Source organism: Pteropus vampyrus, unplaced genomic scaffold (assembly GCF_000151845.1).
Source record: "Pteropus vampyrus isolate Shadow unplaced genomic scaffold, Pvam_2.0 Scaffold26, whole genome shotgun sequence".
Lineage (NCBI taxonomy): Eukaryota > Metazoa > Chordata > Mammalia > Chiroptera > Pteropodidae > Pteropus > Pteropus vampyrus.
The window spans coordinates 8,405,033-8,414,402 of NW_011888807.1; positions in this window are offsets into that span (position 1 = coordinate 8,405,033).

Here is a 9,370-nt window from a genome sequence, read left to right on the forward strand (position 1 = left end):
GTTCACATGTTTTGTTAGATTTATTCCTAGAAATTTTATTTTCCTTTGTTGCAATTGCAAAAGGAATTATTTTTTCCACTTCTTTTTCTGACACTTCATTATTAGAGTATAGAAATGCTATGGATTTTTGAATGTTGATTTTGTATCCAGAAATTTTACTGTATTCGCTTATGGTATCTAGTAGTGTTCCTGTGGAGTCTTTAGGGTTTTCTATATAGAAAGTCATGTCATCTGCAAAAAGTGACAATTTGACTTCTTTGTTTTCAATTTAGATGCCTCTTTTTCTTTCTCTTGCCTGATTGCACTCGCTAGGACCTCCAATGTTATATTGAATAACAGTGGCAACAGTGGACAGCCTTGCCTTGTTCCTGATCTTAGAGGGAAAGTTTTTAGTTTTTCACCATTAAGTATTATGTTGGCTGAGAGTTTGTCATATATGGACTTTATTTTGTTAAGATATTTTCCTTTTATACCAATTTTGTTAAGTGTTTTGATTATAAATGGATGTTGTATTTTGTCAAAGTTTTTCTGCATCTATTGATATAATCATATGATTCTTATTTTTTAATTTTTTTTATATGGTGTATCACATTAATCAATTCGCATATGTTGAACCATCCCTGTGCCTCTGCGATGAAGCACAATTGATAGTGGTATAAAATCATTTTAATATGTTCGATTCACTAGTATCTTATTTGAGATTTTCGCATCTGTGTTTATGAGAAATATTGGTCTGTAGTTTTCTTACTTTGTGGTACCCTTACCAGGTTTTGGTATCTGAGTAATATTGACCTCATAAAATGAGTTGGGAAGTATTGCCTCCTCTTTGATTTTTTTGGAAGAGTTTGAGAAGAATAAGTATTAAATCTTCTGTGAATGTTTGGTAGAATTCACTGGTGAAGCCATCTGGTCTTGGACTTTTACTTTTTGGTAGGTTTTTGATGATTGTTTCAATTTCCATACCGCTAATTGGTCTATTTAGACTTTCCATTTTTTCTTGATTCAGTCTAGGAGGGTTGTATTTTTCTAAGTACTGGTCCATTTCTTCTAGGTTATTAAATTTGGTGTTATATATTTTTTCACAGTATTCTTCTATGATCCTTTGTATTTCTGCAATGTCTGTCATAATTTCCCCTTTCATCCCTGATTTTGTTTATTTGTGTCCTTTCTCTTTTTTCTTTAGTGAGTCTAGCCAGGGGTTTGTGAATTTTATTAACATTCTCAAAGATCTAGCTCTTTGTTGCAATTATATTTTCTATTGTTTGTTTGTTTATTTTCAGTGTCATTTATTTCTGCTCTAATTTTCATGATTTCTTTCCTTCTGCTGACTTTAGGCTTCATTTGTTCTTCCTTTTCTAGTTTTTTTTTTTTTAAGATGAAGCGTTAAGTTTTTTATTTGGACTCATTCTTGTTTTTCGAGATAAGCTTGTAATGATGTGAACTTTCTTCTTAAACCACTTTTGCCATGTCCGAATGGTTTTGATATGTTGTACTATCATTATCATTTGTTTCTACGGATCCCTCGATCTCTTTATTTCTTCTTTAACCTAGTTATTCTTCAGTAGCATGCTGTTTAATCTCCATGTATTTATGCTTCTTCATACTTTCTTTTTACAATTGATCTCTAGTTTTAAAGCATTATGATCAGAGAATATGGTAGGTATAATTTCTGTTTGTTGGGGCTATCCCTGTGTCCCAGTATGTGGTCAATTTATGTGCCCTTGAGAAGAATGTATAAGCAGCTGTTTTGGGATGAAAGGCTCTGTAAATGTCAATTATGTCCAGTTGGTCTACTGTGTCACTTAAAGATATTATTTCTTTTTTTCATTTTTGTTTGGATTATCTGTCCATTTCTGACAGTGGCGTATTTAGGTCCCCTACTACTACAGTATTTTGGTCTGTTTCTCCCTTTAGTTCTGTTAGTAATTGCTTTATATATTTCAGGGTTCTCTGATTGGGAGCATAGATATTAATACGTGTTATTAATACATGTCTTCTTGGTGCATGATTACCTTTATCATTATTAAGTGTCTCTCAATATGTTTCTTTACCTTTTTCGTTTTGAAGTTATTTCATATATTATTTCATATAATATTAGCACAGTCTCTCCTGCTTTTCTCTGAATGCCATTTCCTTGAAATATCATTTTCCATCCTTTTGCTTTGAGTCTATATTTGTGTTTAGAACTGAGATGTGTCTCCTGGAGGCAGCATATAGTTGAGTTTTGTTTTTTGTTCCAATCTGCAACTCTGTGCCTTTTGATTGATGAGTTCATTCTATTTACATTTAGGTTGATTATTGAAAATGAGATCTTCTTATAGCCATTTTATCTTTTGCTTTCTGGTAGCTCGATGTTTCCATTTCTTTCTTATCTTTGTGTTTGTTTCTTTTTTTTTCTTTTTTCATTGAATTTTGTGGGTTTTCCCTCAGGTCCTTCTTGTTTCATGGTATATGCTTTAGTTCTAAATCTTTGGTGTGTGGTTACCATTGTGAATATGTAAAGGATAGTTATATATATATATATCTCCATTTTTTCCACTCATGCCTTATCTCCATTTCCTTTTTGTGAATTTGGATCTTTAAATCCTCCCCTCTTCAGTCGTTGTTATCTCGGTTTGTCTCCATGTATGCTGAACTTTCAGTACTACCTTGCTATAGTAATTCAATTCTTATTATTTAAGCTTATAATGTCCTGTTCTTAGTAAAGGTTGTACTCTTCTGCTTCTATCTGCCTGTGAATCGCCTTACTCCTAATTATGTATGGTTTTTTTTTATGTCATTTTGTTTTAGTTGAGCTGACTCTTTTCAGTATTTCTTGTAATATAGGTCTCATACTGGAAAATTCTCTTAATTTTTTATATGTCTGGAAAGGTATTTCTCTTTCATATCTCAAGGAGAGTTTGCTGGATATATTATTCTTGGCTGGTAGTTCCTTTCATTTAATAGTTTGAATATTTGATTTCACTCCTTTCTGGCTTGTAAGTTTTGTGCTGAGAAGTCCAACAATAATCAAATGGGTTTTCCTTTCAAAGTTACTGTCTCCTTTTCCCTGGCTGCCCTGAGAATTCTGTCTCTATCATTGACTTTTGATAATTTTAATACAATGTGTCTTGGTGAAGGCCTTTTTGGGTTGAGGTAATTGAGTATTCAGTTGACTTCTTGAATTCCAAGTTCCAGTTCATTCCTTAGATTTGGGAAATTCTCATCTACTATTTGTCTGAAAATGCTTTCTAATCCCTGCTTCTTTTCTTCCTCTTCAAGAATGCCCACTATTCTTGTTTCCTCTCCTGATGATATCACCTAGTTCTTGTATATCTCTTTCATTATTTTTCTCTCTTTAGTTTTTCTCTTCTTCCTTCTGTTTTATTTCTAGATTTCTGCCTTCAATATCACTGATCCTTTCCTCCATTTGATGGACTCTATTTCTCAAGCTTGCTCTTTCATTTTACAACTTTTTCTGTGTGTTCTTCATCTCCAGTTTTGTTTGTTTGTTTGTTTGTTTGTTTGTTTGTTTGTTTTTTAATTCCATTGTAGATATGACTCATTTTGGATATCACTGAGTTTTTACAGAAGTATCATCCCAAATTCTCTGTCATTTAAGTCACATATTTCTATGTCTATAAGTTTATTTTCTGGAGATGTTTCTCTCTTTTAGAAATGCATTATGATGTTTGTTTTTCATGGTGTTTAATGAACTATTGTTTCACTTGAGCATTAACGGACATGTATTCTGCTTATTTTTTCAGAAAGAAGATTTATTATATATAGGTCTCTTTTAACCTGTTGTAAAGAACTAGTTTTCTTTTAATTTCCAGTTGGTAGCTTCTAAGCCTCTTGGATTCTTGCATTATATAAAGCCTTAATAATGCCTTTTTATTTTCTGATAGATATTTAATCACCCTCACTACCCTCAATCTCAGTCCCTGTCATTGTTAGCGACAGTTTTAGTAGTGTTTGCTCAGATTCCCCTGGGGCTTCATGGTGTTCATTTATGGAGTTTATTGCGGAGGGACACTCTGGGTTGAGGGATGGGGGCTGCAGCTCAGCCTCGCGTTTTGCAACTGTGGCTGGTAAGAATCAACTGTTGTTTCTCTGCTGACCCCGATTCTCTGTCATCCCCAGTTCTCCCCTTTCTTCTCTGATGCCTTATCTCTACCACTGGCTGCGTGGAGCTCCCAGCTCTCCCAGGTAAGGCTGGTCAGGAAACTCACTGCACCTTCTCCCCTTCCCCTTCCTCCTATAGGGAGCTTCTGCTGTGAAATTCAGCTTTTTTGTTTCTCCTAATCCAATGCCTGACACCTGGGGTTCTGATCTGGGGTAGCTCCTATGTGCAGGTTACATGCTCAGACGTGCTGGTGTGCAGTTTGGGTGTTTTTTGGTTGAGTTTTAGATGTTCAGCTTATTATTCTGTCAAGGAAAGAGAATTGGGGACATCTCTCACTCCACCATATTTCTGATGTCACTTTTAAAAATACATGTCTTTCTTATCCCAATATTTTTATTTGATACAATTTTATCAGTGTTCCTAACTCACGCTCTTCCAGATTTCCAAAATTCAGTGATGCCATTCATTTAGACCAGTGGGATCTAGTAATTGAGTAATCACTTGAATTTACCTTATGTTTTAGAAGATAGCTCTAGAAATACCTTGTGACATATCTTTGATAAAATTTTCTGGACAAAAATAACGTGTTTCTTTCTTGTTCTTTGTGTGTGTGTGTGTGTGTGTGTGTGTGTGTGTGTGTGTGTATACACACACATACATACATATATGTCACAGCTTGGATTCACCTATTAATTTGTATGATTGCTCATCATCTTTCACATTCTCATTGAATATCCAACCTATGATATAACATACTTACTAAACTGTCTTTTTCTTATCGACATGGTCCAAAGACATTTATCTTTCTGCCACTGTTTTTGTCGTTCTTTCTCACCCCGACCCCCCAAGCTGTGAAAATTACTTGAGACCTTTTCACCTTTATTTGGATTACTAGTTCGGAATCTGATATGGAGATCTTCCATGTCCTCTACTCTTCCCACACAGTGAATGAAAGCCCATGGTCATCATGTACTGTGGCCAAAGAATTATCACAACTTGAACCACAGAAGACACCAAATGTTTGGCCCTTGAGACCATCTACCAGCTACATCTATACTCTGTATCGACATTTGTTAAAACTGGGATATTTTTGGATATTAATTCAGCCAATTTTAAAATGTTTCTCCATTGATTTGGAGAAAATAGCCATACAAAAAATATATTTTCAATATCAGCATGGACTATATTTCATACTTTTTAAACTTGCACAAAATATATATGTACATATCTGAGGGTATCATACTATTTATGAAATGAGAAGTACCCTTGTCCTCTATAACACTCTAGGAAATATCATAATTTTTTTTTTCTGGATTAGAAACAGTGTTGTTGTTGTTTGTAACGTATTTAAGTTTCAAGCTAATGATCTAATCTCATGATTTTTAAAGGGTGAAACATCATTTGTTCATCTAATCAGCATATAATTTACGAGCATGTATTATGTGACACCTACTATCTAGGTCATGAGCTAAAGAAGCTATAACATTCATGCCTTTATCAAAAGTCAGATAATAAAAAAAGTAAACACAGAAACAAACAAACAAAAATAATAATTTTATGTTGTGTTAAGAACTTACCAGAAAATAAACAAGAAGTTTTATTTATAAAATGTTATGATGAAGGGATGAACAGAGAATCCTAAATGTTGGAAAGGAGCTAGACATATGAGAGGTAAGAGTAGATGAATTTTAGGAAGAACAAAAACAAGCTTTATCTTTTTGAGTACTAAAATGGTAGACAATGTGGGTAAAGTTTAGTGTGATAAAGACAGATTGTTTTAACAATTAGAGAGGTGGGAAGTTCAACCATATCATGGATTATATTCTATAAGGATATGATTATATTTTTTCCACTGGGCACCTTGGCAATTTAAGCAAATAGACACTTTTTAAAACAAATCTTATGAGTTCATCTAGATTTTTTGTCTATTTGTGACGCTGTAAAATTCCTATTGTTTCCTTTATATAGATAATGAATAGAGATGTTGATAGATAATAGATAAGTGATAGATACATGATTAGATAGATAGATGACAGATAGATGATAGGTGATTGATTGGAGAGAGAGAGAGAGAGAGAGAGAGATAGTAGATAGATAGATAGATAGATAGATAGATAGATAGATAGATAGATAGATAGATATAGAATAAAGCAAGGTGACTCTTCTATAGTCAATAAGATTACAAAACTGTTTAGGGAAGAGACAAAATTTTCTATTGCTAGTATAGTTGCTAGAGTACTAGCACAGTACTAAATATCTAATTGGTCCCTGATATTATCGACCAATTGACTAAATTTGATACTTTTTGTGAATTTCATAGGCATCATTATTTAAAAAAATATATATTGTTGATTGTCAGTCATTCAACTCTCCTTTCAATTAAGTTAAGATTTATTTTCTGGGCAATTCCTGTTGGTATACTCTTGGGGAAAGCTTTATGCTCTCATTCAGGTAGAACCAACTAATAGTCAACCAATTGAATGTTCCCTTCATATTCTTTAAGGTCTCTAGTATGTGAAACAAAAAACAGGAACGGTACGACTCAAATTCTTAACACCAGCAACTATAGCATGCTGACCATTTTCCTCCACCAGTTTATATTCAGTAGCTCCTTGAATCAGTCTTTCTCATTGCGTTGTTTCTGCAGTACTGTGATTTCTCAGTATCCCAACAATAAATGCTAATGTTGCTTAAGATAATTGATTTCTATGACATACTGGTTTACTAGATAGACTAAATATATTTATATTTATTTATGCAATATTATATATTATATTAACATTTATAAGTTAACATATAATAATAATATTATTACATATTATATTAATAGGGATATTTATCAATACTTTCTAAGAAAAAAACGTGAATCAGTATTGTAGTATATTGGAAAAATAGGTTAATTAATGACTCCTGGTATATTTGTACCAATATAAAGTTCTGTAGTTCTAAAAAAGTATATGTTTTTTCTAAAAAAAGACAAAATGTTGAATAGATATTTAAGCTGAAGATTTACTTAAACAGATATTTCAAAAGTTTAAATAAGCAAATCTTGATTCTATACTAATAAAAATATATATTCTAGTTAAATGTTTGCATTCTTGTTTTTTTTTTGTTTATACTTAAAGTGAAACATATAGGAGCCATTAATTGTCAGTCAACTAAAAGACTAGATATTGATGCTGTTATAGAAAAAGCAAGAGCCTTTCATTCTATCCGCACTGATACTTCTTTTCTCTGACATGTATTTTTCAACTTATGAATTTCTACATGTAAATTTCTTTCTTTCTTGTCTATACAGTTTCTCTTAGACCAGCTAGGGGCAGATGAATTCTAATCTTCTCCTGTAAAATTTCTTTGACAGGTAGAATTGAGCACTCTAAAGTCAGAATTCATTTGGCAGTTATAATTTTTCATGTCAATTTGCAAGTACGTTAAGGCTGGTATTTCTGAGTTACCAGATAGAATACAAGCCCAGTTGAGGGAGACATACCTTATATTTTTTGGTTTTCCTTCCCACAGTTTTTCCAAAGATTTGACATGATTGTGAGAAAGATGTCTACAGAACTATACAAACAATAAGATACAAGGCAAGGTGAAAAATAGGTTTATTGGATGACATTGTTACATAAGGCAGGATACACCAGTCAGAAGGGCCATATTCTCTCATCTTCTAGTCTCCACAAATATGCCTAGTGCTTCTGACAATCCCTGAGTAGAAAGAGAATTATCTTCTGATAATCTCTGAGCATTGTTTGCCTTTATTCCTTTCTCAGCAATTTTTATACAGTCCTTTGCCTCTCCTCACTGTTTTGAAAACTGACAGTATGTTCACCCATTTCCAAGTACAAGTAACAAATTCAGGATCCATCTAATTCTGAGCAATTATTTAAAGATTGAATAAATCAAAGGCAATTTTATTGGTTTTCCAGCTTTCAGTAGGCCAAAGTTTCAGTCTTGCCTGAGGCCATTTTAGACCAGGAAAATTTAGTGCAGTATCTTTTCCATATTAGAAGCTCAAATATCTGTAGGCTAGTTCAAAGATAATACATATTGGCAGTGATTATTTTTAAATTTATTTATTTAAGTATAGTTTAGTATACAATCTTATATTAATTATATTAGTTTCAGGTGTACAATATAGTGATTCTATATTTTTGTACCTTACAATGTAACTACGCCACTAAATATAGTAATCACCTGTCACTGTGTAAACTTCTTACAATAGTATTAATTGTATTCTCCTTCCTCTTCTCACTCATTCCCCCTACTACCTCCCTTCCGGTAACTATTCCTTTGGTTTCCATTATTATGAGTCTGTTTTGGTTTTAGATTTCACATATAAGTGAAACCGTACAGTGTTTGTCTTTCTCTGCCTGATTTATTTCACTTAACATTATATCCTCTAGATGCATCCATATTGTTACAAATGGCAAGATTTCATCCTTTTATATTGCTGCATAATATTCCTTTATATATACGTGTGTGTGTGTGTGTGTGTATCACATCTGCTTTATTCATTCATCCATTGCAATTTTCGACAGTGATTTTCGACATTTTGTTTCATAATGTGTTTGTTACTGCACACTTTCATATTTACCTTATATTTCTCCCTTGGGAATATCAAATTGGGTGTCTCTGATATATTTAGAGGCAGACCATAAAATAAGATTACTATTTTCATGTACTACCTCTCTTCTCACTTCTAGGCAGAACTTACTTTCTCTGGTTAGGCTTTGAATTTTTATGTCAGATAGAAATAGTAAAAATATATATGTATGTGGAAATGTCAAAGACCTGAGTATGTTGTGGGAGACTTGAGATAAATGAAACATGCAAAAAAAAAAAATGTGTGTTAGTTTCCTAGGGCTGTTGCAACAAAATTACCATATACTAGGTGGCTTAAAATAACACAAATTTATTCTCTCACCATCCAGAAGACTATAAATCCAGAATTAAGGTGTTGCTGGGGTCATATGCTCTCTAAAATCTCTAGGGGAGGTTTTTTTCTTGCTTCTTCTCAGCTTCTGATGATCATTGGTTATCTGATATTCCTTCATTTGTAGAAGAATCACTCAATTCTCTGCCTTTTTCAGCACATGAGGTTCTTCCCTGTATGTCTCTGTGTCTCTTCTTATGAGAACACAGTCTTATTGGATTTAAGACCTGCCTTAATCCAGTATGACTTTATGTTAGCTAAATTCATGTGCAAAAATTTGATGTCCAAATAGGGTCACATTCACAGGTACAGAGGTTAAGACTTAACAA